Source organism: Rhinatrema bivittatum, chromosome 4 (assembly GCF_901001135.1).
Source record: "Rhinatrema bivittatum chromosome 4, aRhiBiv1.1, whole genome shotgun sequence".
In the NCBI taxonomy this organism is placed as follows: domain Eukaryota; kingdom Metazoa; phylum Chordata; class Amphibia; order Gymnophiona; family Rhinatrematidae; genus Rhinatrema; species Rhinatrema bivittatum.
This window is the reverse complement of record NC_042618.1, coordinates 434,527,404-434,535,089: the sequence shown is the minus strand read 5'-3', so window position 1 is coordinate 434,535,089 and position 7,686 is coordinate 434,527,404. Positions and strand designations below refer to the sequence as shown.

At 47.5% G+C, this 7,686-nt stretch overlaps 1 protein-coding gene across 2 annotated transcripts in view; it reads left to right on the top strand.

The window, feature by feature from the left end:
• Positions 1–7,686, top strand: part of NFYB (nuclear transcription factor Y subunit beta) — a 99,028-nt gene that overhangs the window by 2,804 nt on the left and 88,538 nt on the right. The window lies entirely within an intron of this gene.

Below are 7,686 nucleotides of genomic sequence, written 5' to 3'. Positions count from 1 at the left end.
GAGGAAACTGCTTCAGGCTCAGCAAATGATTGTGATTCCAGAAATTGGGATTTAGCTAACAGCAGAAGGGAGGAGGAGGAGGGAGTCACCCACAGTTTCTAGTCAGGCTGGGATTTGTGAAGAAGGAAAGGTGGTGAATGTTGGTAAAGGTGAGGGGTGTGAATGCTTGGACTGAGAGTAGTCTAAAAGGGAGTATATGTAGAAGTGGGATGGTATCGCAGCCAGTGCAAGTATATTTGGTACCCTAAGTGAACTTTTGGTGATGCACTTCCTTCCAAAATGTACCTCCAGTACAGTACTCCCTCCTACCAGCAGCAGTGGCTCCAGAACAATGCTCCCTTCTTTGGCACAGCACCTCTCTGGGCCTTATGCTGATGGGATTCTGTTGCTCCCCAAATTGTCTGTTCTAGGCAACTGCCTAATGGAAGAACCAGCTCTGGGTTTTGCAAGAGATGGGTGAATGATTCTGGGGTAAGCAACATGAAAAGGAATGTTGAGAGAGCCGAGGAGGGGGATAAATGCTGGGAGGAGATGAGAAAGATCTTGAATTCTGGGGATAGCACTCGAGGAGCTAAATGCTAAAGGAGAGGTGAGGAGTGGATAAATGTAATTTTCTTAAAGTCAGCAATGCAGGTTTGACTATCTAGCACCTTATTCCTCTCCAAGGTCCATGCGACTATGTTTTCTGCAGTAGATTGGGGGGGGAGAATACTGAAGGTTTGAGTAGGGAATTGCATGAGAACCAGGTGGGAGGGAAGGTTGTATGTGAAGTAGGATGGGGGAAGAAGAGGTTCAAAACCCTGGGCAAAGGCAAGTAGAGGGATATGTGAAAGCCAAAGGTACTGATGAGGGGGGAGGCAAAAGAGCGGAAAGTGGTGTCTGGGTAGAAGAGGGGTAGAGGTGGTGATGTGGGCATACATGTGTGTGACAGAGAGAGCAAGAGCTGGGGGAGGGAGAGTGATGGAGCTAGAGTTGGTGAAGATGGGGGTGAGGATAGGTGACAGCCAGAAGTGAAGGGGGAGGGGGAGAATAAAAGCAAAAAATGGTGATTGGGAGGGAATGGGTTTGAGGCAAACATGGCTTATAGGGAAGGATGAGAGCCTGAAGGGGTGATTGGGGTAGTGTATATGAGACTGGGGGAGGGGAAAGTGGGGTGGGAATAGGAAGAGTAAGAAAGCGGGTCAGGGCAGGGGGACAGAGTAAGGCCGGAAGAGAGGGGGTGGAAAAAATGAGTAGGGGATTCTAATCCTGGGGAGGTAATGTAGTACAAGCAATGGGGCAAGAGGTGTTGGGCTGCAAAGCCCTGGTCATTTTTGTTGGGTGGTGGAAGATGTTAGGCTGGGGCTGCCAAGAGAGAGACTGAAGGGGTAGAGTGAGAGGATTGAGGGAGATGGGGGAGGGGGCAAGGGAGAAATTGAGAACTTAAGAATTGCCATACTGAGTCAGACCAAGGGTCCATCAAGCTTGGTATCCTGTTTCCAACAATGGCCAATCCAGGTCACAAGTACCTGGCAGGATCGCAAACAGAAGTTAGATCCTATGCTGCTAACACCCAGGAATAAGTAGTGGCTTTTTCCAAGCCTATCATGTTAATAACAGTTTGATTTCTTCTCCAATAACTTGTCCAAATCTTTTTTACACCCATCTTTGCTAGCTGTTTTTTACTAGATCTTCCAACAATGAGTTCCAGAGCTTGTGTATTGAGTGAAAAAGATTTTTCTACAATTAGTTGTAAATGCGCTACTTACTAACTTCATGGAGTGACCCTTAGTTTTTGTATTTTTTAAAAGAGTAAATAACCGATTCACATGTACCTGTTTTATTTCACTCATGATTTTATAGACCTCTATTATATCCCCCCCTCAGCCATCTCTTCAAGCTGAACAGCCCCCTTTAGCCTTTCCTCATAGGAGAGCTGCTCCATACCCTTTATCATTTGGTCACCCTACTCTGTTACTTTTCCAGTTCAGCTATATAGTGGACCCTTGACTTACGAACTCAATTGGTTCCAGAGGGCTAGTTGTAACTCAAGTTGGTTGTAAGTCAAGACTATTTTTTCCATAGGAAACAATGGAAATACCCATAATGCGTTCCAAACCTCCCAAAAGCACCCCTTACCTAACCATTTCTATAATAAAAATGGTTGTATAATGTCTGTAATTACCAGAAACACCAATAATTCCCTAGTGTACTCACCAAAAAGTTATAAAATGTGCTTAGCCTACCAGAAACAACAATTCAAGTTTATTTTTTATCTATTTATTTATTTAAAAGTTGACATCTTTGGTTTGGAGGGGGGGGGGGGGGAGGAGGACGAAATGGAAGGTGGTTATTGTTCGGAAGGAGAGTCCCATTCCCTAAGAACATCTGGAATCTGGCTCTCTGGTGGCCTTTCTCTCCTTGGGGGAGTCTGTAGCCCACTAGGCCTGCTTCTGGCTCACTTGGTCTCAACCTTTTCGCAATTAAAAACTGGTCTAAGGTTGTCTGTTTCTGTCTTTTCAACACTGTTCTGTAAGTATGACATGACATTATCTTAATGCAAGTGAATGCAATGATCTATCGCTGTTGATCGTGACTTACTAGTTTGAGTGACACCTCTAACCACAATAACTTCCTTGTACAAATCTTTTCTTTGTAAGATTGTCGAAATGGTGAATTTTGACATGCTGTATATAGTAGCGAGATCGGTCACACGAACGCCATTCTCAAATTTCTGCACAATTTCCTTCTTCTTTTCAATTGTGATTGCTTTCTTTCTTTATTTTATTTATTTATTTAAAGGCTTTTATATACCGGAGTTCATGTATCTTGTCTTCCTTCCTTTTTGGGGCCATTTTGAAAACTTCTATGACAAAAGTGATGTTCTGCAGGGAGAAGAAATAAGAAAAAATAAGAAATGTGTACAACAAAAAAACCCCACCAACCCCAGACACTCATTTCCCCCTCCCCACCACTTCTGAGCACATCTCTGGCCCCCCAGACACTCATTCCCCCTCCCCACCACTTCTGAGCACATCTACTATACCTTGCCAGCTGAGTGCTGTCCCCCGATGCTGTTGCTTGCTGCAGTGCCGGGCCAGGTCTGTACGTGCGCCTGAGATGGACAGGTCCCATTGGTAGCAGCAGCAACACCAGCTAGCCAATCTCTGGAGAAGTTCCGCCTTACAAGACCAAAAAAATGCTATAGGCAGTAACAAAGGACTAATTACAACCAATCCGCGAAAAAAACCCAACACGCGGCATGGGTCATAACTCGAAATTTGGTCGTAACTCAAAATTGGACAACTTGGTCGTAACCCAAGTTGTTTGTAAGTCAAGCCGGTTGTAACTCAAGGGCCCACTTAACCTTTTTTGAGGTGTGACCAGAATCACTCACAGGTGCAACACGCCATGGAGTGATACAGAGGTATTATGCCATTCTCCATGCCTTTCCTAATAATTCCTAACACAGTTTGCTTTCTTGACCACTGCATACTGAGCCAAGGATTTCAAAGTATTATTCACGATAACACCCAGATCTTTTTTCATGGGTAGTATCTTCTAATATGGAATCTAACATTGTGTAGCTACAGAGAGACTGGATGGAACAGAGTGAGGGGATTAATACAGGAGGACTGGGTTGGATAGGATGGGGGATTGAGAGGGGTACTGATGGGGATAGAAAGGGGGTTTGAGAGAGATGGCTGCTGATGGAGATGGGAGGATTGAGAGGTTGGTCTCTTGATCGGGGGGGGGGGGTGGATTGAGAGAGGTCTACCGATAGGGATAGGGTGGGGAGGACTGAGAGGAATACTGGTGCAGATAGGGTGGAAGGATTGAGAGATGGATAATGGTGGAGATAGTGAGGAGGATTGTGATAGAGGGGTACTGGTGGGAATGGTGGGAGGATTGAGAGGGCTACTGATAGGAATGTTGTGGGGAGGATTGAGAGGGGTACTGTGGGAATAGTGTGGGGAGGATTAAGAGAGTGAGGGAGTACAGGTGGGAATAGTGTGGGGAGGAGTGAGGGGTATAGTGGGGAGGATTGAGAGAGTGAGGGGTACAGGTGAGTGTAGGGAGGATTGAGAGAGTGAGGGGTACAGGTGGGAATAGTGTGGGGAGGATTGAGAGAGTGAGGGGTACAGGTGGGAATAGTGTGGGGAGGATTGAGAGTGAGGGGTACAGGTGGGAATAGTGTGGGGAGGATTGAGAGAGTAAGGGGTACACGTGGGAATAGTGTGGGGAGGATTGAGAGAGTGAGGGGTACAGGTGGGAATAGTGTGGGGAGGATTGAGAGAGAAGGGTAGAAGTGGGTATAGTGTGGGGAGGATTGAGAGAGTGAGAGGGGTCAGATGTGTGGGGAGGATTGAGAGTGAGGGGTTCAGGTGGGTATAGTGTGGGAAGGATTGAGAATGAGGGGTACTTGTGGGAGGACAGGAATTATGAGGTGGGGAGGACTGAGTGGGGAATACGAGGTGGGGATGGGGTTGGGAGGACTGAGGGGGATATGAGGTGGGGTGGGGAGGATTGAGGGGCATACTGGTAGGAATAAGATGGGTAGGATTGAAAGAGGGATACTGGTAGGAATATGATGGGTAGGATTGAGAGGGGGAGGTACTTGTGGGGATAGGGTGCGAGAATTGAGAGGGGTTCTGTTGGAGATTGAGGGAGATACGGATGGAGTGGGGAGGATAGAGAGGAGTACTGATAGGAATAGGATGGGGAGGATTCAGAGGGAGGGGTTACTGGTTTGGATAGGATAGGGAGGACTGAGAGGAGGGATACTGGGGAGGATTGAGAAAGAGGCTACTCAGGATAGGGTGGGGAGGATGTAGAGAGGTACTGGTTTGGATAGGGTGGGGAGTATATAGAGAGGAATACTGTGAAGATGAGAATTGAGAGGTTACTGATAAGGATAGAATGGGGAGAATGAGAGGATTCTGATGAGGATAGAATGGGGAGAATTGAAAGGGGTTCTGTTTGGGATAGGATGGGGGAAGAGGGGGTTGTGATACATTACAGGAGGACCTTGCAAAACTGGAAGATTGGGCATCCACATGGCAGATGAAATTTAATGTGGACAAGTGCAAGGTGTTGCATATAGGGAAAAATAACCCTTGCTGTAGTTACACGATGTTAGATTCCATATTAGGAACTACCACCCAGGAAAAAGATCTAGGCATCATAATGGATAATACTTTAAAATTGTCGGCTCAATGTGCTGCAGCAGTCAAAAAAGCAAACAGAATGTTAGGAATTATGAGGAAGGGAATGGATAATAAAACGGAAAATGTCATAATGCCTCTATATCGCTCCATGGTGAGACCACACCTGGAATACTGTGTACAATTCTGGTCACCGCATCTCAAAAAAGATATAGTTGCGTTGGAGAAGGTACAGAGAAGGGCATCCAAAATGATAAAGGGGATGGAACAGCTCCCCAATGAGGAAAGGCTGAAGAGGTTAGAGCTGTTCAGCTTGGAGAAGAGACGGCTGAGGGGGGATAAGATAGAGGTCTTTAAGATCATGAGAGGTCTGGAACGAGTAGATGTGAATCGGTTATTTACACTTTCGAATAATAGAAGGACTAGGGGGCATTCCATGAAGTTAGCAAGTAGCACATTTAAGACAAATCAGAGAAAATTCTTTTTCACTCAACGCACAATAAAGCTCTGGAATTTGTTGCCAGAGGATGTGGTTAGTGCAGTTAGTGTAGCTGGGTTCAAAAAAGGTTTGGATAAGTTCTTGGAGAAGTCCATATACAGCTATTAATCAAATTTACTTAGGGAATAGCCACTGATATTACTTGCATCAGTGGCATGGGATCTTCTTAGTGTTTGGGTAATTGCCAGGTTCTTGTGGCCTGGTTTGGCATCTGTTGGAAACAGGATGCTGGGCTTGATGGACCCTTGGTCTGACCCAGCATGGCAATTTCTTATGTTCTTATGATACTAGTGGGGAGAATGAAGAGAGAGGAGTACTGGTAGCAATAGGATGGGGAAGATTGAGAGGGAGGGGTACTTGGGATATGGTGGGGATCATGTAGAGAGGTACTAGTGGAGATAGATTGGGGAGAATTGAAAGAGTGGTAATGGTGAGAATAGATTGGGGAGAACTGAAAAGGGTTCTTTTGAGGATAGGTTAGGGAGGATTGAGAGAAGGGGATACTGGTGGGAATCGGGTGGGGAGGATTCAGAGAGTGGTGGGGAGGATGGAAAGAGAGGAGTACTGGTAGGAATAGGATGGGGAGGATTGAGAGGGAGGGTACTGGTCATGATAGGGTGGGGTGGATTGAGAGGCAGTGGTACTGATGGGGACAGTGGGGAGGATCAAAGGAGGGGTACTGATGGGGACTGTGGGGAGGATCGAGGGAGAGGTAATGGTGGGGGGATAGGGTGGGAGAATCGAGAAATGGGTACTGGTGGGGAGGATTAACAGGGGTACTGGTAAGGATATGGTGGGGAGGATTGAGAGAGGTGGGTACTGGTAGGGATTGGGTGGAGAGGATTAAGATGGAGGAGTACTGGTATGGCTAGGATGGGGAGAATTGAGAAGGAGGGGTTCTCGGGGTGGGGATGATGTAGAGAGATAATGGTAGGAATAGGGTGGGGAGGATAAAGGGAGGGTACTAGTGGGGATTAGGTGGGGATAATTTAGAGAGGGGGTATTGGTGAGGATAAAGTGGGGAGTATTGAGAGGGTACTGGTGAGGATAGAATGGGAAGAATTGAGAGGAGTTTGGGATAGGATGGAGTGGATTGAGAGAAGGGGAAACTAGTGGGGAAGATTAAGAGGAAGGGGTACTCGGGATAGGGTGGGGAGATGCAGAGAGGTACTGGTAGGGACAGGGTGGTAAAGATTGAGAGGAAGGGGTTCTGGTTGGGATAAGTTTGGGAGAATTGAGAGAGGGGTACTGGTGAGGTTAGAATGGAGAGAATTGAGAGGGAATCTGGGGAGGATTGAGAGGAGGTACTGGTGGGGATGGTGGGAGAATTGAGAGAGGGGGTACTGTTGGGGATGGGGTGGGGAGGATAGAGAGGAGTAAGTACTTGTAGGGATAGGATAGGGATGATTGAGAGGGAGGGGTACCCTGGATAGGGTGGGGAGGATGTAGAGAAGTACTACTGGGGATAGGGTGGGGAGAATTGCGGGGGTGGAGAGGATAGAGAGGAGTACTGATAGGAATAGGATGGGGAGGAGTTAGAGGGAAGGATACTGCTGGGGATAGGATGGGGAGGAGTGAGAAGGAGGGGTACTCGGGATAGGGTGGGGAGGATGTAGAGAGGTACTGGTAGGGATAGGGTGGGGTGGATTGAGAGGCAGTGGGTACTGGTGAGGAGAGTGGGGAGGATCAAGGGAGGGGTACTGATGGGGACTGTGGGGAGGATCGAGGGAGGGGTAATGGTTTGGGGATAGGGTGGGAGAATCGAGAAATGGGTACCGGTGGGGATCAGGTGGGGAGGATTAAGAGAGGGTGTTGTGAGTATAGGCTGGGGAGAATTGAGAGGGGTACAGGATAGCATGGGGAGAATTGAGAGGGGTTCTGTTGGGGAAAGGATGGGGAGGATTAAAAGGGGGATACTAGTGGGGATGATGTGGGGAGGATTGAGGGAGGACATACTGATGGGGATGGATGGGGAGGATTGAGTGAGAGAGGGGTACTGGTGGGATAAGGGTGGAAGAACTGAGAGAAAGGCATACTCCTGGG